At 38.6% G+C, this 19278-nt stretch overlaps 1 pseudogene; it reads left to right on the top strand.

Moving 5' to 3' along the window:
* The first annotated feature begins 1521 nt into the window (after positions 1–1521).
* Positions 1522–1993, top strand: LOC121160220 (annotated as a pseudogene).
* The last annotated feature ends 17285 nt before the right edge of the window (positions 1994–19278 follow it).

Raw genomic sequence — 19278 nt, 5'->3', positions numbered from 1 at the left:
ATGACACCACTGTCTTTGAGGCTCAGGGAAGAGGGTGAGGGTCAGGAAAAGAATGAGGTTAAGAAGGATTTTTAGAACAGAGGGAGAACGTCACAGAAACGTTCCATGCCATCCCCTTGTATGTGTCAGAGGCTTGAGCCGAACAAGGAAGTTGACTTCTAGAGTTTCTAGATCGGAAATCCAGTCCTGGACACCAGGTTCCCAGAGAGATCTGGACACTGCTTTCTGTTTGTGGCCACAGTGCCAACCAGCTCAACACCCATCAGACTTTTTATTCTCAAATCATTTCACATTAAGAGCATGAATGAGAAGCCACAATGACGTGGCGATCATAGAGATACAAGCACAGTTGTTCTTTGGAAGGAACTGTGCTAACACTCCACAGATTAAGAGCTCACCAAAAGAACTTTATAAAGGAAATCCAATGATGTAATATAGAAAGACCAATAATATCATAGAAAAAGGTTGCCAATAATATAACATTAGTAGATGCATATCAAGCTCAGAAGATCGCTTTTTTTAAATGAGGGAACTGATTTAGAAGTTTCCAGGTAAATGTGCCATCCTTTGGCATAAAAGAATGAGGTAATCTTTTAAATTATTAGAAAGAAAGAGGGCAGTAAAATAATTCAATTTCTTATGTGTTCAGGAATGAAAAATGTGTATCTGGCTGAAAATACATAAAACCAACAGTAAATTAGTGCTGTAGCCCATTTTGCACTGCTTTGGCAGAATGCTACGGAAGATACAACTTTTAAGGAAAGCAAATTTCTTTCTTTCAGGTCTGAGACCTTAGAAGTTCTTGCGATTGACATCTAGCAAGAGTCTTCCTCTACACTGAGGCATGGTGGGAGGGCAAAGACAGAATGAGAAAGGACAAAAGAGTCCTTCCTTTCACTGGGGATCCTCATCCACTCCTGTGATAATGCCATCAAAGCTGTTCAAAAAGACCGTGTTCCACGACACAAACATTTCCCAGTAACACCCACCGCTCACGACCGCTACATTAAACACCAAATTTCCAACATACGAACTTTCAGTACACTTTCAAACTATAGTGGTTGTTAATTATATGATTGTAGTTACAATGCGTGTGTATGCATTGAAAGACAATTGCCCTGAGAGTTCTGCAGAACTCAATAACCATTGTGCTGAACGATGCATCCCCCTTGGCCGAGCCTACCTCAATGGTTCATTTGTTGCTAATCCATTAATTTACACATACCTACTTAACCAGTCATTAAGTATTTATTGACTAGCTGACATAGTCATGCTAACTTCCTAATATAATGAAAAATGTCTTTGATAAGGCCAGAATTCAACAGATAAAACACAAATTAATAACCATCAACTTTCATTGTGTGATCACTATGTACATGGTATTATACAGCATTGCACCTACGTCTACTCATTTCATGCTCACAGCAAGGCTACTACGTATATTATACCAGCTTAGAAAAGAGGAAACTGAGGCATACAGGGATTAGCTTGCTCAAGACTAACCAGGGCTTTTTCACCAAGATGACGCAGAAGGTGTAGAAGGAAGATTCTGCTCCTCCTAAAGCCAAAGTCAAAGCGAAGGCTCCGAAGGACATGCAGGCAGTGCTGAAATGTGTCCACAGCCACAAGAAGCAAAAGACCCTCACCCACCCTCCCGCTGCCCAAGATGCAGCGCCTGCAGCGGCGGCCCCAATTCCCTCGGAAGAGCGCCCCCTGGAGGAACAAGCCTGGCCACTGCGCCATCATCAAGCTCCCTCTGACCAGAGCCAGCACCCTCCCACTCATTCTGGGTGTCAAGGCCACCACGCACCAGATCAAACGAGCCGTGAAGAAGCCTCGTGACACTGGTGTGACCAAAGTCAATGTCCTGATCAGACCTGAGGGAGAAAAGAAGGCGGACGTGCGGCTGGCTCCTGATTCAGATGTCGCCAACATATCTCAGGATCATCTAAACTGCAACAGCGCTCTGATTCCAAGCATATGTTTTTCATAAAAAAAAAAAAAAAAGACTACTCAGGGAAAATAGCGGGGAAACTGGAATGTCTTCAGCTGGAATCCACGGCCTTGTTAGTATCCAGCTACACGAAATTGTCCTTTGGATAACTTAGAAGGAGTTATTAATTCTCAGGGAAATATCCATGCTGTGTCTCTAGGACTAAGATGAGCACTCTAGGCAGCAGACCCACTCCCTCCATTTCAGTGACTTAAGTGTCATGGCTGTGGGCAGAACATTCTAGACCTGGTGCAGGAAACAAGAAGACAAGGCTTTGGACTTGGGATCAGAGTGTAGTGTAACGGTTACTCCACCCGAAATGCCAGCATTCCATACAGAAGCCAATTCTAGTGCTGGCTGCTCCACTTCCAGTCTAGCTCCCTGCCATTGCACTGGGGGAAACAATAGAGAATGGTACAAGTCCTTGGGCGCACACGTGCATGTGGGAGACTGAGATGAACTTCCTGACAAACTCTTGTCTTCAGCCAGCTCAGCCCTAAACATTGTTATTACATAGGGAGTGAAACAGTAAGCAGTAGATGGTTCTCTCTCTCTCTCTCTCACCCCTCTTTCTGTCTCTTTTGTCTCCCTCTGTTTCTCTCTGTAATTCTGGTTTTCAAAATAAAAAAGGAAAGGAAAAGATAGCACTCCAGGTTTGACTCTGGGGACAGACATGACCAGAAATGGCATTGATCAGAATTCTGCTTGCCAAAGAATGAGTCTGAACTGTTTGACCAGCCAACAAGATCATACAGAACAAAAGAAAGTCTATCCAGGAAGACGTTTGCCAGGAGTTTGAAACAGGCACAGTGAATCTAGCATATGAACTAGCCATATTGCCACGTGCCCTACTGAGTATTCAACCCAAATAGCACATCAACCATCTCTGAAATTCTAGCAAGGCTTAAGAAGTCAAAGAAACACATATATTTGAAAGATTTTGTCTGCGATGCCTCTTTTTCTAATCCAGAAGCCTAGTTCAGACAGTTCAAAAAAATTCCAGAAAATTCCTTTCAGGCGTGAGAGACATCAGGATAATCGATATTTTCTGCAATGAAGGTTTAGCTCTCTGGACTTCTAGATATCTGTCTTTTGCTAATTCATTTTCCCACTGTGGCTTAAATCTTGATTTTTTTTTTTTTTACCTTTTTGTTTGCAGGCTCCAACACATCATCAGTCTACCTGTTTTGTTTCAGTAAAATTCAAATAGGTTATATACATTTAGAAAACTTAGTAAATAAGTTATAAATTATACAGTAAATTATTTATTCACTCCAGGGCACACGTTTAGAATATGAGCATAAATATTTTATAATCTGTGCTATTGCTAATGAAAACTTAAATCAGTGTGTGTGCAGCTCTGAACTGTGCCATGTGTACATTCCACAGCATCAATAACCAAAGCAATTGTTCAATATCATACACTTACAACATCGTCACTCGCAGGCCTTTCCAAAGCATTAAGTCTTTGAAGTCTGTCTCTGTCTCTTTTTCTCCGAGTATTGCCTTCCAGCTTTCATTCCTTTCTTCTTTTATACATTTCTATAGTCTGGTGCTCAGGCCTTCATCAGTCAACTGCCTGTTGAACACCAAACATCTGTAAAGCTTGCCAGGAACTGAGAATGAAAATTAGAGTAACGTTAACCTGTGGGCCATTCTAGAAGAGTCTGTTGCTGGCTACGTTGCATATGAACTCTCATATATTCTCCAAAACAAAATAATCCTTCAACCTAGAGTCATCTATCATGAATGCTTTTGAAAAGATAAAGACAGCACATGACTACCATTTGGCTACTTTGAGATTGTGCGAAAACTAAACTGGATTCACGTGGAGAGGAATTTGTGTCCTTGGACTGATTCACTGAATCAACCTCCCAGCTGCAAGTCACATCGTTGTCCCACCAAAAAAGAAGGTATACAGAGGAAGGATAGGAAGGGAGTCACAATATCTGAAGACCCAAGAGTAGAATATATTGGCATTAAATCTGTAATGTTCGGATTGTAAAAGAGGCAGAAGCACAAAAATCAAAATACATGAAAACATAAAATCATAGACCAATAGCACATACATTTCTTTTCTAAATCTTTGACATGTTAGTATAGACTTTGAAGACTTTGCTTCTTGAAACCCAAGTGAGAATACTTCAACTATTTCAAATATCTTTAAAATATATAAACATTATTTCCTGAGTTGTTTTCACAGTTTCAGTTTGATATACATCGTATAATATAATCATCACAGCATTCTTGGAGGGTAGCTGCTAGTTACACCATTTTGAAGCTCAGGAATGAGAGAACCAGGGTTTAAAAATTACTCCAACAGGTAAAAGGGCAAAAAGTGACAAACACCAAGCAGTCCTAACTCCAAAGTCTTGGCATGCATTCACTCTTCTACAAACTTAGTGTCACTTAGTGAACATGAATCATCAGACTAGTCCCTCCTTTGCCCTGTTCACCCACTAAGAAGAAAAGGGTGCCGTGAGCAGACCTTAGGGAGTGAAATTGAAGCACTTATTGCCAACTTTTAAGATTTTGTTCTTCAAAGAGCACATCTTTCTGAAAAGAGCTCCATTACCTGTGCAAAACACAGATACAAATCTAAATAAATGCCAAGGACATATGGGAGCATTGTGATGAAATAGGCCAATAATAATAATAAAAAAAAAAGAGTGCAATGAAGGAAATTCCAGCATGAGTGCAAGAGGTCAATTTGCATCATGGCACTAAAAGGACGGGTGATAGAGGTGCTTTTGAGTTTTGCTAGCACTTTTGTAAAGAGCTAACGTGACTGATTTATTATTTCAATTGCATGTTTGTGCTTAACTTGATAAGTTCAATTTTATGCCTATTATTTGCCTTCTTTTCTGTTTGATCTTGTTTTCTCATATTTTTACTAACCAAATATTGAAAGTGTTTGAGCTTGTAATCAACTGTAGAAAATTTCATCTGTTTTTGAAAATAGTCCTCCACCATTGTTGGTGGAGAAGTGCTTATACGTCTGTTATTTCAAGCTTGTTACTGTACTGTTGAAATTATTTTTTCTTTGAATAGATTCTGTCTGCTTAATCTATAAGTTTGTTCATGAAGTAACTTGAAAATTACATTATGAAAGTGTCCAATTCTCCTTTGCAGTTCTGTCATTTCACAGTTTAAAAAATATGAAGCTGCATTTAAAAAGACATAAAAATTTTAAATTGTTATGTATTCCTGGAGAATTAAACCTTCTTTCTTTATGAAGTGTCATTCTGTTTCTATTAATGACTTTTTCATTGCAGTCTATTTTATCTGAAATTAGTCAGTTGCCAAACTGTCTTTTAATATTGCTTTTATATAATATTCAGCTGTTTTATGTGCTATCGTAAGAGATTCGTGACAGTTACTCAGCCTGTAACACTGCAAATTCAGAATCCTTTGATTTTACTGATTCACATTCACTCTAACAGTGTAGTCTTTAAGATTTATTTATTCATACCAGAAATGCAGATTTACAGAGAGAAGGCGAGAGAGAAAGATGTTACAATCACTGGTTCAGTTGGTAAGTGGCTATAATGGCCGGAACTGAGCTAATCCGAAGCCAGGAGCCAGAAGTATCTAATTCATGTTTTCCTGATTTTTTTTTCCTTACAATTGTGCTACTTTACGCTATCGCATGAAGGTTTCATGGAACTATTACTATTTTGAATGATTATCAGCTATTACCTCTATCACCATGTTCAGGATGATAAGAAATATGCATAGTGACTACAATATACATATCAGAAAAAAAATATTTTTTTCCTTTCCAACAACTAAAGGACATTTTTGGTCTACATTTTATTTAATGTCATTTTTTTTTTTTTGCTAACCTGATAAAAACAACTTAAATGGAACTTTTAAATTTAGCATACTATTCTGAAATTTCTAAATCTTTAATCATGGATGCCAAAATAAAAACAAAATGTGAGCCAAGCAAAGAGATGCAGCCAAGAAAGGAGTCAGGGGTGTAAACGGAGCTACCCAGAGAACGGCTAGCTGTCTGCTCTCTCTTTTGCTTTTTGCCTTCCCTTCTGGCACTGTAAAGACAACCACTGCCATGCATGTCTCTTCTCTGTCTAGGATTAGAACTCAGTCTGGCATGGCAAAGACCCTGTAGCTGCGAAAGTGTGAAACCTCATTTCCCATCTCCTCTTTCTGTTATTTGTTCCTTAGTTGTTCTGTACTGCTCTGTTTCCCATACGAGATGGAAAATAGCAGCCCTCCCTATGATTTTCCAAAGAGCTGTGAAGAAAATAAGCATTTCCAGAAATAGCACGTGGCAGAGATTACTAGCTCACAAATTGATGCAGAATTAAATTTGAACCCTCAGTAGAGTTCCTGACTCCCCCTTCCAAAGGTTACATTATTGAGGTTCCTAGTCTCCAAGACACGCTTCAACTTGCCTTCTAGTTCATGCTTTCTTTTAGATTATCAGGTACACAAGAACAGCAGGTACACAGACATTTATTCAAGCATATACACCCACACATGTACAACCTGTACTATTGGCAATAAAACAGAAGTCGAGACCCGAGGAAAACTGATCCTATTCAAAGGGATACTTCAAATAGTTATGAAAGATACAAGCCAAAATAAATAATATGAAAGAAAAAATCCAAATTGGAGGTTGACAGAAGGTAAGTTCTTCTTGGATCATTAAACATAAAAGGTAAGAGTCTGATGTAGTGGTATGGCAGGTAAGGCTGGCACTCATGACAACCAGCGTCCCAGCTGCTCCACTTTCCATCTAGCTCTCTGCCAAGGTTCCTGGGAAAGCAGTGTAGGATGGCCCAAGTGCTTGGGCCTGTGCTACCCACATGGGAGATGCAAATGGGGCAACTGGCTCCAGGTTTCAACCTGGTCCAGACCTGGCTGGGAAGCAAACCAGCAGACGGAATACCTCTCTCCCCAGTTCCTCTGTAACTCTTTCAAATAAATCTTCTTTTAAAACATTGGTTAATTAAAAGATGATTGGATGGTATTGTGACATATGGATTGAGTTGCCACTTGTATTGCTGGCATCCATATTAAAGTATAGTTTCCAGGAATCTTGGCTACTCCATGTCTAAGATAGCTTATTGCTCATGTGTCTGGTAAGGTATTGTATGATTGTTCAAATACTTGAACTAATTGCCACCATTGTGCATGTGTGGGACCAGGATGGAGTTCGTAGCTCCTGATATCAGCCTAGCTCAGCTCTAGTTATTACAACTATTTGGAAATCGAACCAGTTAATGGAAAACTCCTATAGTTCAGTTGCTACTGTGAATGATGTTCAGCATGAGTCCCATGATACAATAATCTTTGTCCCAGGGAGACTAATCTCCTCCTTGGGGTTTATTGACAAAGAAGATGCCATAAACTGTGGTTTCGCAATGCCCTTGCTTAAAATCATATATCACATCCATGTTAACTGCATACATTTAGTAATATATAAGGATGTTTTAGTTTGGGGTTAGAGAGGTAAAACTTGTTTCTGGAATAGGTTAAGAAAATGTATTAATAAATTGTTATCTTTTTTGGAGATTAAATGAGGATTTATACTTAAAAGTATCTATTGTTGAGGCACGGCTCTGAATGAGAGCTAGTGGAATGGGTCTGTGATCAAGGAGGTGTGTTTGTCAGTATCCTGATCCTCAAGTCAAAAATCAATATATGTAAAATTTCAATTAGGAGTTTGGGGTTTAAAAATGTCAACCTATGCTTAAGGATTTATTTTTATCTTATGTTTTAGGAGACACAAACCACAAAAAGGTCCAGCATCACGGGCAAATAGCTGAAATAACTGAAGACTTGTGTGGGAGCAGCAGAAGTGCTCCTTTCCCAGATCAAAATGGCTTGAGAGAGGCCAGGCCGACCGGGACTTTGAAAGATGAAAGCTGTTGTCTTCATTTTCTAAAGATGCTACAAAACTTGGGGACATAAAACAGCATATCACTTATTATCTTACATTCTGAAGGTCAGGCATCCAGCATGTGTCTCATTGGAGAAAATCAAGGTGTTGACGCGATTGGCTTTTTCTGGAGGCTCCAGCAGAGAATCTATTTTCTTCTGTTTCCCAGTTTCTAAGATCTGCTTGCATTTCTTATTGCCCTTTATATTTTGAAATTCAGCAATGACCATGCAACTAAAAATTCCTGGAATTTGTTTTTCTAGAATTTATGGGCTCTGCCATCATTTTGTCTTCCAACATGGATAAATTTCTTGGGTCATGTCAGTCTCCAATGTCTCTTACTCTCCTTTATTACATCTGAAAAAAAATCTAAAAACAAACAAAAATGTTGACTACATGATATTCAATGAATAATAAAAAAGAAGCCACAAATTTTATGGAACTTATCATGTAGTCAACATTTTTGTCAATATCTACATCTACACTGCATTGTGACTTGTGATCTGCAGGGGAAAGCACATGTACCTAAGTCTGTGAGACATATTAACACTCTCTCCCTACTAGGTACCCTGAGGAGACAAATGGTTAGACAAGGTACTAAGATGGAGCACTCAGATGTAGCTGGTACTGGGAATATTTATGCTGTTCCCAATTAGGGCAGATTTGTAGCACTGATGGCAGCTTCCATATCCTATGACTGTTGGAATTCTGTGATTGCATGATAGAGTGTGGTATATAACTGGCTCCCTGGGCACACAGAGAACTGCACAGATCTTTTGTGTTTCATATGTTGGAGTGGGTGGGGGTTGTAGCCACTGTGAAATAACCTTAAGCATTGACTAACTTGGAAGAAAGCAGGTAAGGCAGTGATTTCACCAACAATCATATTCCTTGTCTCCCTTGTGCTGATAAAAATGGAGGTCCACCGCACTTGACAGGGATGTCACCCCGGAAACTCACCATACACTTGAACACGGACTAGAGTATGAGGCCCACACCCAGCATACACCCACAGATAGTCCCAGAAAAAGCAGTCACTCTAACAAGTCACAGCGGCATAAAGATGAAAAAAATAATAATCATGGATTTTGGCATTTGGAATATGTCTATCTTTGGAAGACCATTAACTCTACTACATATCAGAAGTATAAATGCCTTTTAGTAATATAATTTTTGACCAATTATCCTTAGTTGCTCTGTAATTAATACAAGACTTTAAAAATCCAAGTAAACTAAATATCACTGCATAATTCAAGGAAACATTTCTTTGAATCCTAAGTGTCCAACTTTCTGTGATTAACCTGTACCTGTATTTTTTTTTTCTCAAGGTATTCCCTGATTCACATTTTCAACCTACAAGAATGGTACCTTTATGCTAAGTGTATGAGTTTGTTTGCTTTGGAAATGTCCCATTGTGATTTTTTTTTAAGTGCCATTATATGATGCAAGAAGCCATGAGGTACAGGGTGATGTGAGTTGTTGGTGAATTGTAAAACCCAACTGTTCAGTGCTTCCCAAAAAGAATTTTCACTCAAAGAAAAATGTAAATGTGAACATTGAAAAAAAATCAGTGTGTCCTGGAATTTGCAAGTTCAATTTGGAGAAAGGCAGAAGAAGATTGGACAGGCTTTTACAAAGGTCTTTCCTGCACACTCCTTGTTACGGAGTCCAGGCGAATCTTTTAGCAGTGCAGAGCTAGAAAACTGCAAACACTTTGCACCTGCAAGATCCTATTTCCTATCCTATGGCAATTTTTTATAAACATGCCAATGAACACAAGCGTTGCCAGAGTTAATCTATTTGCTGTATCTTTCTGTCACAAGGTAGATTTCCCTGAAATTGGTCTTCAAATTGGCTGGCATCCTTCTTTTTTCAGTCTTGGTGAAATTTTTCAAAATAAACTTTAAAAAAGTACAAGGAAAAATATCAACAAGAAAAAAAAAATCTCCTTATACCCTCGCTTTCTCAAAAATAACGTGGTCTAACTGTTTCTGGTTTTCCAACACCCTGTGCTCTGAAAGTGAGACTCTTAATGGAAACAGATGGCTCTGTGGCTCCCACAGTCAGAATATAAGGAAGCTCATTGACATGGCAGCGTTTGAATCTGAGGGTCAGTACTTTCAGAGAACCGGAAGTACTGCCATCAAACCACCCCATCCGTGACTCGAGCAGAGAAGGCCTGATTGTCCCATACCCGATTAAAACTAGAGCCATTTCCAGCAGAGTGTGATACTGTCAAATATATCTAATTTTGTTGAAAATTCATAATTTACAATTTGTAGTGCACCGTTGGCACCTTCGTCCTCCATCCCCTTCTCAAAATGTAGTCCTTGGATTCTCAAAGACAGCTGCTTCCAGCAGCCAGAACAAGGATTATATAGAATGAAAAAGAAAAGAAAAAAAGGAAATAATAGGAAAAGTGCCAATCAGAAAACTTACTACTTCACCTGATGCTGCATTGCCCCAGATGTTGGCTTTAACTTTGACTCAGGCCTGATTAAGTTTCAGTTAAAGGCAGATGATAGCTTTATTACCGTGCAAGACTAAGCAGAGGAACAAAAACAAACTGCTGAAATATGTCAGGTTACATACAAAGTCTTATCTTCAAGTCAAAAAATAAATTCCATATGCCCTTCCACGTTTTCCTTCAATCTCTGTTTGCACTTTTCCACATGGTGGTAAGTGATCACATCTCTCTTTCATCTGCCTGAAATCTGGCAGTCCTCCATTAGACCTCTCCTTCTCTTATTTCCCACATTTGGTTTTTGCCTAAGAATATGTCCCAAATCCATACTGCTGATGTTAACAATCACAAACAACACTCATTCAGAAGCTCTGTCATGCTACTGCTGATGCTGAAATCTCTTCCCCCTGACCACAAGGGGGACAAAAGATCCAAAGGTAACAGAAATGAGGTAATGATATTTTACACCTCAGAACCAAGGCAGACATGACCATCAATGGGAAGAAAGCTCACAGTGTCATCAACCAGGCCTCCAGAAAAATAATGTGGAGTTGGAAAGAGAAAAATATGGTAAGCAAGTTTAATGCCTGATTCTTATATATATATATATATATAAAGAAAAAGTAGGTTATGGAATGGAAGCCAGTCACATTAATGAAAAGTTGAGATCCCTTGCCAGATTTTAATGCTATGCATTTTGGGGCCTAAATCCAGTCCCAATTAATAGCCTTGCAATGCCACACACATCATGGTTCACTTTATCCATTTCCAGAGGCACATATGGTCATTGCCTTCACTAAGAATATAGTGATGAAAGTAAATTTTAAACATGTTTAGTAGATATCAAGTGAATATTTGCACCTGCGGATCCACAGTGTCATTATGATCTCCTAGTGAGGCTTTACGAGATCAGGGAGTAAGTGGGACCTCAGGGTGGCATAGCTCACACTACATACAATGGATTCATAGATGCTCCCAGGGGTTATTTTCAAATTACTATTTTCAAATAACTATATAATAGTTATTGGGCTTCAAAAAAAATTTGCTCCTTAGTTAGTAGGATAAGAGCTACTATTAAAAATATCTTGACAATAGGATGCTGGACTTCCTGCCATTGTCCATACCTACAATGTCAAGATACACTTAAGCACCAGATTGTTGGATTATGACTGTTTATGGTAGACTGTATTACTGTAATAATATAAGGGAATTCAGTGGCCAGGGCTTTCGGAGCGGGGGTAAAGGAAATCTCAGAACCCATTGAACTGTATCATAAAATAAAAATATAAAATAAGATGAAACTATTAAAAGTGAGTCTCTGAAATTACCCATCTCACAGCCTCAACCAAAATAGGTAAGTCTGAAAGAATAGTGGATGAACAGTGAAGACTAATGCCATCCTTAAAGACCGAAGCAATTGTCTAGGCAATTTTCTACAGAATATATCAATTTAATTCACCATAATGACCTATTTGAAAACACGTGAAAGATACAAAGTATTATGTCAAATCCCCCCCCAAGCATATCCTCAACCTGCTACTAATATATCAGTGTTGATGTGTCAATAGAACACATTAATCTGAATTCCTGGGCCTGGTATATGGGAAATGAATTTCTTCTCATCTCAACAAGGAGACAAGACTTAAAGCAGTTTGTATTCATCTTGAGATACAGAAGGTTTTATATATATAGTCTGTCTCTGGAGTAAGTCAAGTATCCTTTTATCTGTGTAACACGAGGTTATAAGGTAACTAAGCTTTTATATTCTTTATCATTTTTGTTCTTCTACAACAGAATATTACAAGCTAAGACGTTTATAAAGCAAAACAAATTATTTCTCATTTTTCTGAGGCCTGGGAGTCTTATGTGTACGGAATCTCATGGGAACTTTCTTGCCGTGTCCCTACATTTCAAAATGTAGAAGAGCAAAAGGGGAGGGAAACTGTGTCCTTTCTCATCAAGCTGGCTGAACAAGACCTGAAAAAAAATGTTAGAGGCTTTAGGAAGTAGCATGTGCTATGGGCGATGGAGAATAATCCTGATAGGGATACAGAGTCTCATCACATTACTGAAGTTTTAAAGATTCAGTAGTCAAATTTACTAGAACAACATCCAAAGTGAAAGACTAATTCATGGATTTCAGAGGTGGATGTTTGGTGCTCACATCCCACACTGAATGGCCTGGATTGAGTCCCCACTCTGCCTCCAATCCAAACTTTCCTCTCATGTATACCCAGCAGATGGCTTGAGTGCTTGAGTCGCTGCCACTCATGTGGGAGATCCAGATTCAATTCAGCACTACTGGCATTGGCCTGGCCCAACCCCTGTTACTGGAGGCAGTTGGAGGAAGAGACAGTAACAGAAACCCTCTCTCTGTGTCTCTATCCCTCTGTATCACTCTGCCTTTCAGCAAAATTAAGAATAAGGGCTGATTGTACAGTGAGTCCATCTGCCATCTGTGATATCAAGCATTTTTTTTTATTGAAACATGGATTGGAGTTCCATCTGCTCCACTTCCGATCCAGGTTCCTGATAATGTCCTTTGGAAATCAGAATATAAAATCATATATTCTTAGGTTTTTGCCATCAGTCTGGCACAACTCTGGTGATTGGGGCTACTTAGAGGCTGATGAAAGATCTCTCTCTGTATCCCCCTCTCTCTTTCTTGCTCTACGCTCTACTTGGCAGATGAATGAATGAATGACTCTTTTTAAAGAAAGAGAAATTTTTCCAAAAGTATTACATTCCAAAAATTCTCACGACTCTAAGTAAGCACTTTGCTTAGCTGGCCTCTGTAGGATCTGGAGCCATCTCATTCACATAGGAATACTACTCCAACAATTTTTGAGTGATGCAGATGACTGCCAGCTTTGTGGGCCAGCTACAAAAAGCTTCTGATGTTGGCCATGATGCAAGCAGCCCTGCTGTTTGGACTGCATACCCCGGAGGAGTCAGTGGGTAAGAGGTGTCTTTGGCAGTCATGAGAAGACTCACTTACGGAACCACAACATTGAATACTGGAGAAAGGCCATGATGGGATTTTATCATTTGAAAAATAGCATCTGGCATGCCATTGTGCCTTGGGAGTGGCAAAAACAAATCACTACAGAGTCAGGTTAACCATCATGAGCTGTTTTCCCTAAAACCCACCAAGACAAAGGTTTTGGTGGATGTGACAGTAAACCATCACAAATGGTTGAAACACATTTGGATACAGGCAAAGACATGTCCGGAGGTTTCAGACATAAATTGCACATCCAAGAATTACAAAGCCTGATGTTATCTAGCACGAAGCATTATTGCCGTGCCTCATTTCATCCATTACAACACAGGAGAACCTCACTGCCAGCTTATATAAAGGAGGGTGAAATTCATATAAAAATCGTTCATGTATGGGTTATCTGGTCATATTTGCACAAGCCAAAACTTAATCGTGGATGCCCTGTAGTCCCATTCAGGCTGAAATATGGTGTTGGAAGATAGTAGTGAGAGCAAATATTCCTGGTGGATGAAACCTAAAATGACAAACCCAGTCATCCACATTCTAGGAGTAGAGAAGTAGCTTGAAATACTAATGTATTAATTCACTGACAATGATGAATGGTTTAGCTTGCAAATCTGGAGACTGGAATTTTTTTTTAAACTGCAGGTTATTATGTGTAAGTCTCAAAAGAGGTATGTGACCCTGGTATGTGACCCTGGAAATAGCACAAAGAACGAGGGTTCTCATACTACGTATTAGTGACCGTCAGAATTTGTCCTCTATGATTTGAATCCGTCCCTGACACCAGCCACTTCTGGGCTTGTGCCATTAAGGCAGATACTTTGGGGGCAGGAGCTGAGGCTATCCATGGCCATCCCACTCAAAAAGGCTATGACAGTTTATGCCTCTGAAAATACCTAATCAGCCTCCATTTCCCAAAAAGAGTACTGATAACACTACCATTGTAGAAGGAGCTTCCCCCAGCCCCCTTTAATGGCAAGTTTGTTACTTTGAAACTGTCATTTGCTGGAACTGATGAAGAAGTAACATTGAATCTGCAGAAAATGCATGTTTACTCGTGTGTGTGTGTGTGTGTGTGTGTGTGTGTGTGTGTGTGTACACAGTCTTATCAAACAAGGTCCCCTGAAGATTCATAGGACTTTGATCTCTGGAACGGAATCTTTGGGTCCAGCGCAGTGGACTAGTGATAAATCCTCACCTTGCATGCACTGGGATTCCATTTGGGCACTGGTTCCTGTCCCAGATCCTCCACTTCCCATCCAGCTCCCTGCCTGTGGCCTAAGAAAATAGTGGAGGATGGACAAAGGCCTTAGGACCCTTTACCAAAGTGGGAAAGCTGGACGCAACTCTTGGCTCCTAGCCTCAGATTGGCTCAACTTCAGCTGTTTCAGCTGCTTGGGGAGTGAATCTGCCTTTCAAATCAATCGATCAATCAATCAATCAATCAATTGGCTTTCTTAGGTCACTTTAAAATATACCTTTATGAGATCAATGACTAAAAATTATAAAGCAAATTTCAATTCTGCATGAAAACTATCACATTGCCTACAGATTCTAACAGTTGAATCTGTTGCTTTGAAAGACAGGAAGGTCCCTTTCATGAAAGAGGTGTCATGCTTCTTCCATGGCACAATAATGAAACTATCCAAAACTTGGCTACTATGAGCAGAAACTTATTTCTTATTGTTCTGAAGGCTGCATCAAGGTGCTGGCAGGCTCATTGTGTGGCACCAGCTTGCTTTCTGGATCAGGGATGGCCTTTTGAGCTCTATACTGAAAGGGGCAAGGAGGCTCGTTAGGTCTTTTATATGGGCACTAACCCAAAAGCTTACACTCTTATAACCACTTCACCAAGGCCCCCGCTGTCTAAGGCCGTTCTGTCAGAGGTCAACATCCCAACAAGTTGAATGAAGGGGAGCTAGGACCACAGCATTATACCACAACAGAAGCAAATATAATAGATGATCATTTTTTATGGACATTTTCCATATGGTTTAAGAGCAAAAACTAAATAACTAAATAACATAATAAACTATGAAGTAGGCATTAGTTTCCTAATTACTCTCTAACAAAGGATCACAAAATAAATAGCTCACAATAGTATAAAGTTATTATCTTGCAGTATCCATAAGTCAGTTTCCATAGGTCTGGGGTGTTAGCTGAGTTTGTTTCCCCAAGAAAATCAAGAGTCCAAATAGGACTGAATCTCACCTTGCCTGGGACATCTTGCGTGCTGACTCAAGAGCGTGGGAAAATGCATATTACATCAAAGGGCCCACACCTGAATCCTTGCCACGTGTTCTTCCTAGGCCCTAGCACATTCTCAGGCTTCCAACATGTCTTTGAAGAATGTCTCAGAAACATTCAAGTGCTAACTTCATTAGGCCAGTTCCCTCCAGCAAGTCGGTTCATGGTAATATCATCGCAGGAATGATATTCCACCATGTTCACAGGTGATTCTTACAGTCAATTGGAGAGAATGATTTGTATAAAGTGCATGCTCTGGGAAAGAAATCTTGGTGCCATCTGAGAATTCTGCCTACTACAAAGTAACTTCTCCACCTACACACTTTTTTTTTAATCCATGGTGACTACAAGAAGTAAACATTTGGTTAATTTTCAAAGTAAGGTCTTCTCTGAGCACACAACTAGCTAATATAACACTTTACAGGTGTGTGGGAAGTTAGAAGTAATTTTGGAGCACAACAGCTAGGTTACATGCACCTAGAAAGGTGTTAGAGAAATAGGATGTTAGCAGTGGTCCAAATAGCTCAAGGAAAAGCCAGGATGATTGCAGCCCCTTGCTTAGATTTGAGCCAGTGAGGAATTGGGGAAGTGACCTGTGGGTTAGGAGAGAACTGAAAACCACTCTGGGTGTACTGGCCCACCAGGAACCAGATTTTACTAGATGGTTATTAAAGTTTTGCCCTCACCGAACTCCTTATGACATCCTCTGAATGGATGGATGATGAGGTTGTTTCTCACAGTGAACACTGTTTATAGGTTCCCCTGAGCTAACACCATGCACCTGCTGGGACAGAGCATATAAGCAAAATCAGCCAGTCCCAAAAGCAGAGCTGCTTCAGGCATCCCTTGAGAGGTCAGATCGGTGATTACATATTCTGAGCAAAACTCATAGCATTCTGGTCTCCCTCAGCCACCTGGAAACATCATAGCCCTGGACATAATGTGGGATTCTTGGACTTCTGAGCATTGAGAACAATCTCTGGACTTCTAGAATTGCCTTGGGCATGTGTAAATGCACATTTCTAAGACCAGGCCAGGACTTTCCAGCGTCAGTTTCCATTTTCAGCTTTTTACCTGGGTTAGCATTAGGATTTTGTGTAGTGCCACACAGTAGCTCGAAACGGAGACCCCTCTCTGGCAAGAGGAAGGAGAGAATTACTGGGCAGAAGTTTATGTATGGAAAGTCACACACTCAGTCTGGCTAAAAAGCCTCCAGGTTCCAAGAGACGAGATCGAGGGACAAATATCTGTTGCCCACATTGAAGCCAGCCTGGTCTGTTCTCATTGTGTATGGGCACCGCCTCCTGTGATCAAGTGCTTCCAAATCAGGCTAAAAAGAACTCGTTGGCTTCCCCTAAGCGAAAAGATCTGGGAGATGCTGGCTCTAGCGACATTTTTGGCTTCCAGTTGCTTTATTGTTGGCCCTGGGAGGGAGGAGGCAAGCAAAGAGACATTTATCTTTGCTCAATGAGCTGCTCATTGCATCCTGGAGCAGGAACCAAACAACCTTTTGAAACCAGGGAGGACTGTTAAGCAGACCTGGAGCGATGAGCTCTGCTTTGTGCAACGTCTCTATGCCCACTGATTTAAACTGATCTTCAAATAGAATGAAAGCATGTTATTTTGTGTGATAAGTGACTAATATTTTAGCTGGGCATTTTTAGTTCACTTTCAAACTCAATCCCACAGACTTGAAAAGAAGTGTTTGTTTTTCATGGATCATTCTAATGATCATTCAATGATCATTCTAACACAAAAAAAGAGTTATGGAAAAGACAAAAAACTTTCAAGAAAATATATAAAATTATCTAAATGTTCTGCACAAATTATTTTTAATGCTTGAATATATGAGCACATATTTATACATTTCCTATGTGTCATGCATGCTACTAGGTAGACTGAATTTTTTTTTTAATATAGCAAAAACCATGTAAGACAGCAGTGTCCACAAATTCTCTAAATTGCAAGTGTTTACTCTGACCGTTGTTATTCATGTGACTTTTTGACATTTTAAAAAATGTTCTTTTTTTTGGAATGTGTTTTGCTTTTTCCTTCTTCCATTATTCATCTTGGTCATTTAGTAATACTGAGGGAACTGGATTCTTTCCATTTCCCCTTTGTCTATCCACTCTGCTAGGGAATGGTGTACTTCTGAGTCTTTCCATTCTGTCTTTTCTCCTGGTTGTGGAAGCCCCTGGACATCAATTCTGATGCTGAACAGTAGGTGCTGAGTTTTATCAGCTTTTTTTTCTTATTCTGACAAATCTTTATTTTTCTCTTTGCTTATAACATTGCTGGGTATGGTATTGTAGGTTGGCAGTTTTTCTTTTTTTGTTGTTGTTTATTTTTATTTTTGTTTTTGTTTATCAGTGCATGGAATATGCCACTCCGTTTCCTCCTTAAATGAAGGTTTCTGCTGAAAAATCTTTTGTAGTCTAGAGGGGATTTCCTTAACTATGATGTGAAGATTTCTCTTGCAGTTTTTGGCATTCTGCCTTTGTATTGCACTTTTGTCGGCTTGAGTACAATCTGCTGCGATAAGAATATTTTCTGATTGTATCTATTTGGGCTGCTCTGACTTTCCTGTGTCTAGATAGCCGCATCTTCCCAAGACTAAATAAGTCTTCAACTGCCAATTCTTTGAATGTATTCTGCGTCTTTCCTCATTTCCTATCCTTTGCAAACCCTGAAACAATTTTTTTTTCATTTAATGATGTCCTCAAAGATCTCTGATGCATTTGATAAACATTATTTTATTGACCAATTATCAATTTTTCTGAAGGGGGTGTTTCAAAAGATTTATCTTCATACTAAGATATTTTAGCTTTTATTTGATATATGAATACATTTTTCAAACAGAGAAACAACAATGAAACAACAAACTATAATAATAATATATAATACTATGATAGTAATAAATTATATGTAATATATAATACTATAATACCATATATAGCATATATAAATATCTGTTATATTTATGCACATATTTATAAATATGTGAAAACATGAAATATATGTACATATTTAAGTATATAACACATAAATAATACATAAGTATATTATATGTAATATATATTTTAATTTGTATGCTATATGTAATATATTAACATATTAATGTTAATCATCAATTTCATATACTATATTTATATTTTTTCAATTACATATGGTTTGTACTATTTTTGTTAATTATTACATACATATAATTAATTTGTAATTATATTTATATGTATCCATTGATAAAATTGTTGATTTGAATTTATGCCTAATATAAATTTTAAATGATAATAAATTAATTAAATATTTGCTTAATAATTATAAATATTATGCGTTGACTTATTTAAATATTTAATACATTTATATATATTACACATATCAAATGCATTTATGATAAATCACATGAATTATATATTATATATTTCTTATATAAAATATCTTCCCTGTTATATATATATTTCATAATATATTATATATATATTCATTCTAATAAAGTAAAATGATTCTTCCCATTGCACATGGAATGGTGTATAGAACAGGTCACATTTTAGGTCACAAAACCAGTATTGAAAAAGTTTTAAAACTTAAAATTATTTCAAATATCGTCTCAGATCACAGTGTTTCAAACTAAAACTAATGATGAATTTTAAAAATGAACAGAAACA

The sequence above is a fragment of the Ochotona curzoniae genome, unplaced genomic scaffold, assembly GCF_017591425.1.
Source record: "Ochotona curzoniae isolate NIBS_2020 unplaced genomic scaffold, NIBS_Ocur_1.0 contig_4501, whole genome shotgun sequence".
Taxonomy (NCBI): domain Eukaryota; kingdom Metazoa; phylum Chordata; class Mammalia; order Lagomorpha; family Ochotonidae; genus Ochotona; species Ochotona curzoniae.
Note: the sequence above shows the minus strand (reverse complement) of the source record. Positions and strands in the feature narration are given on the sequence as shown.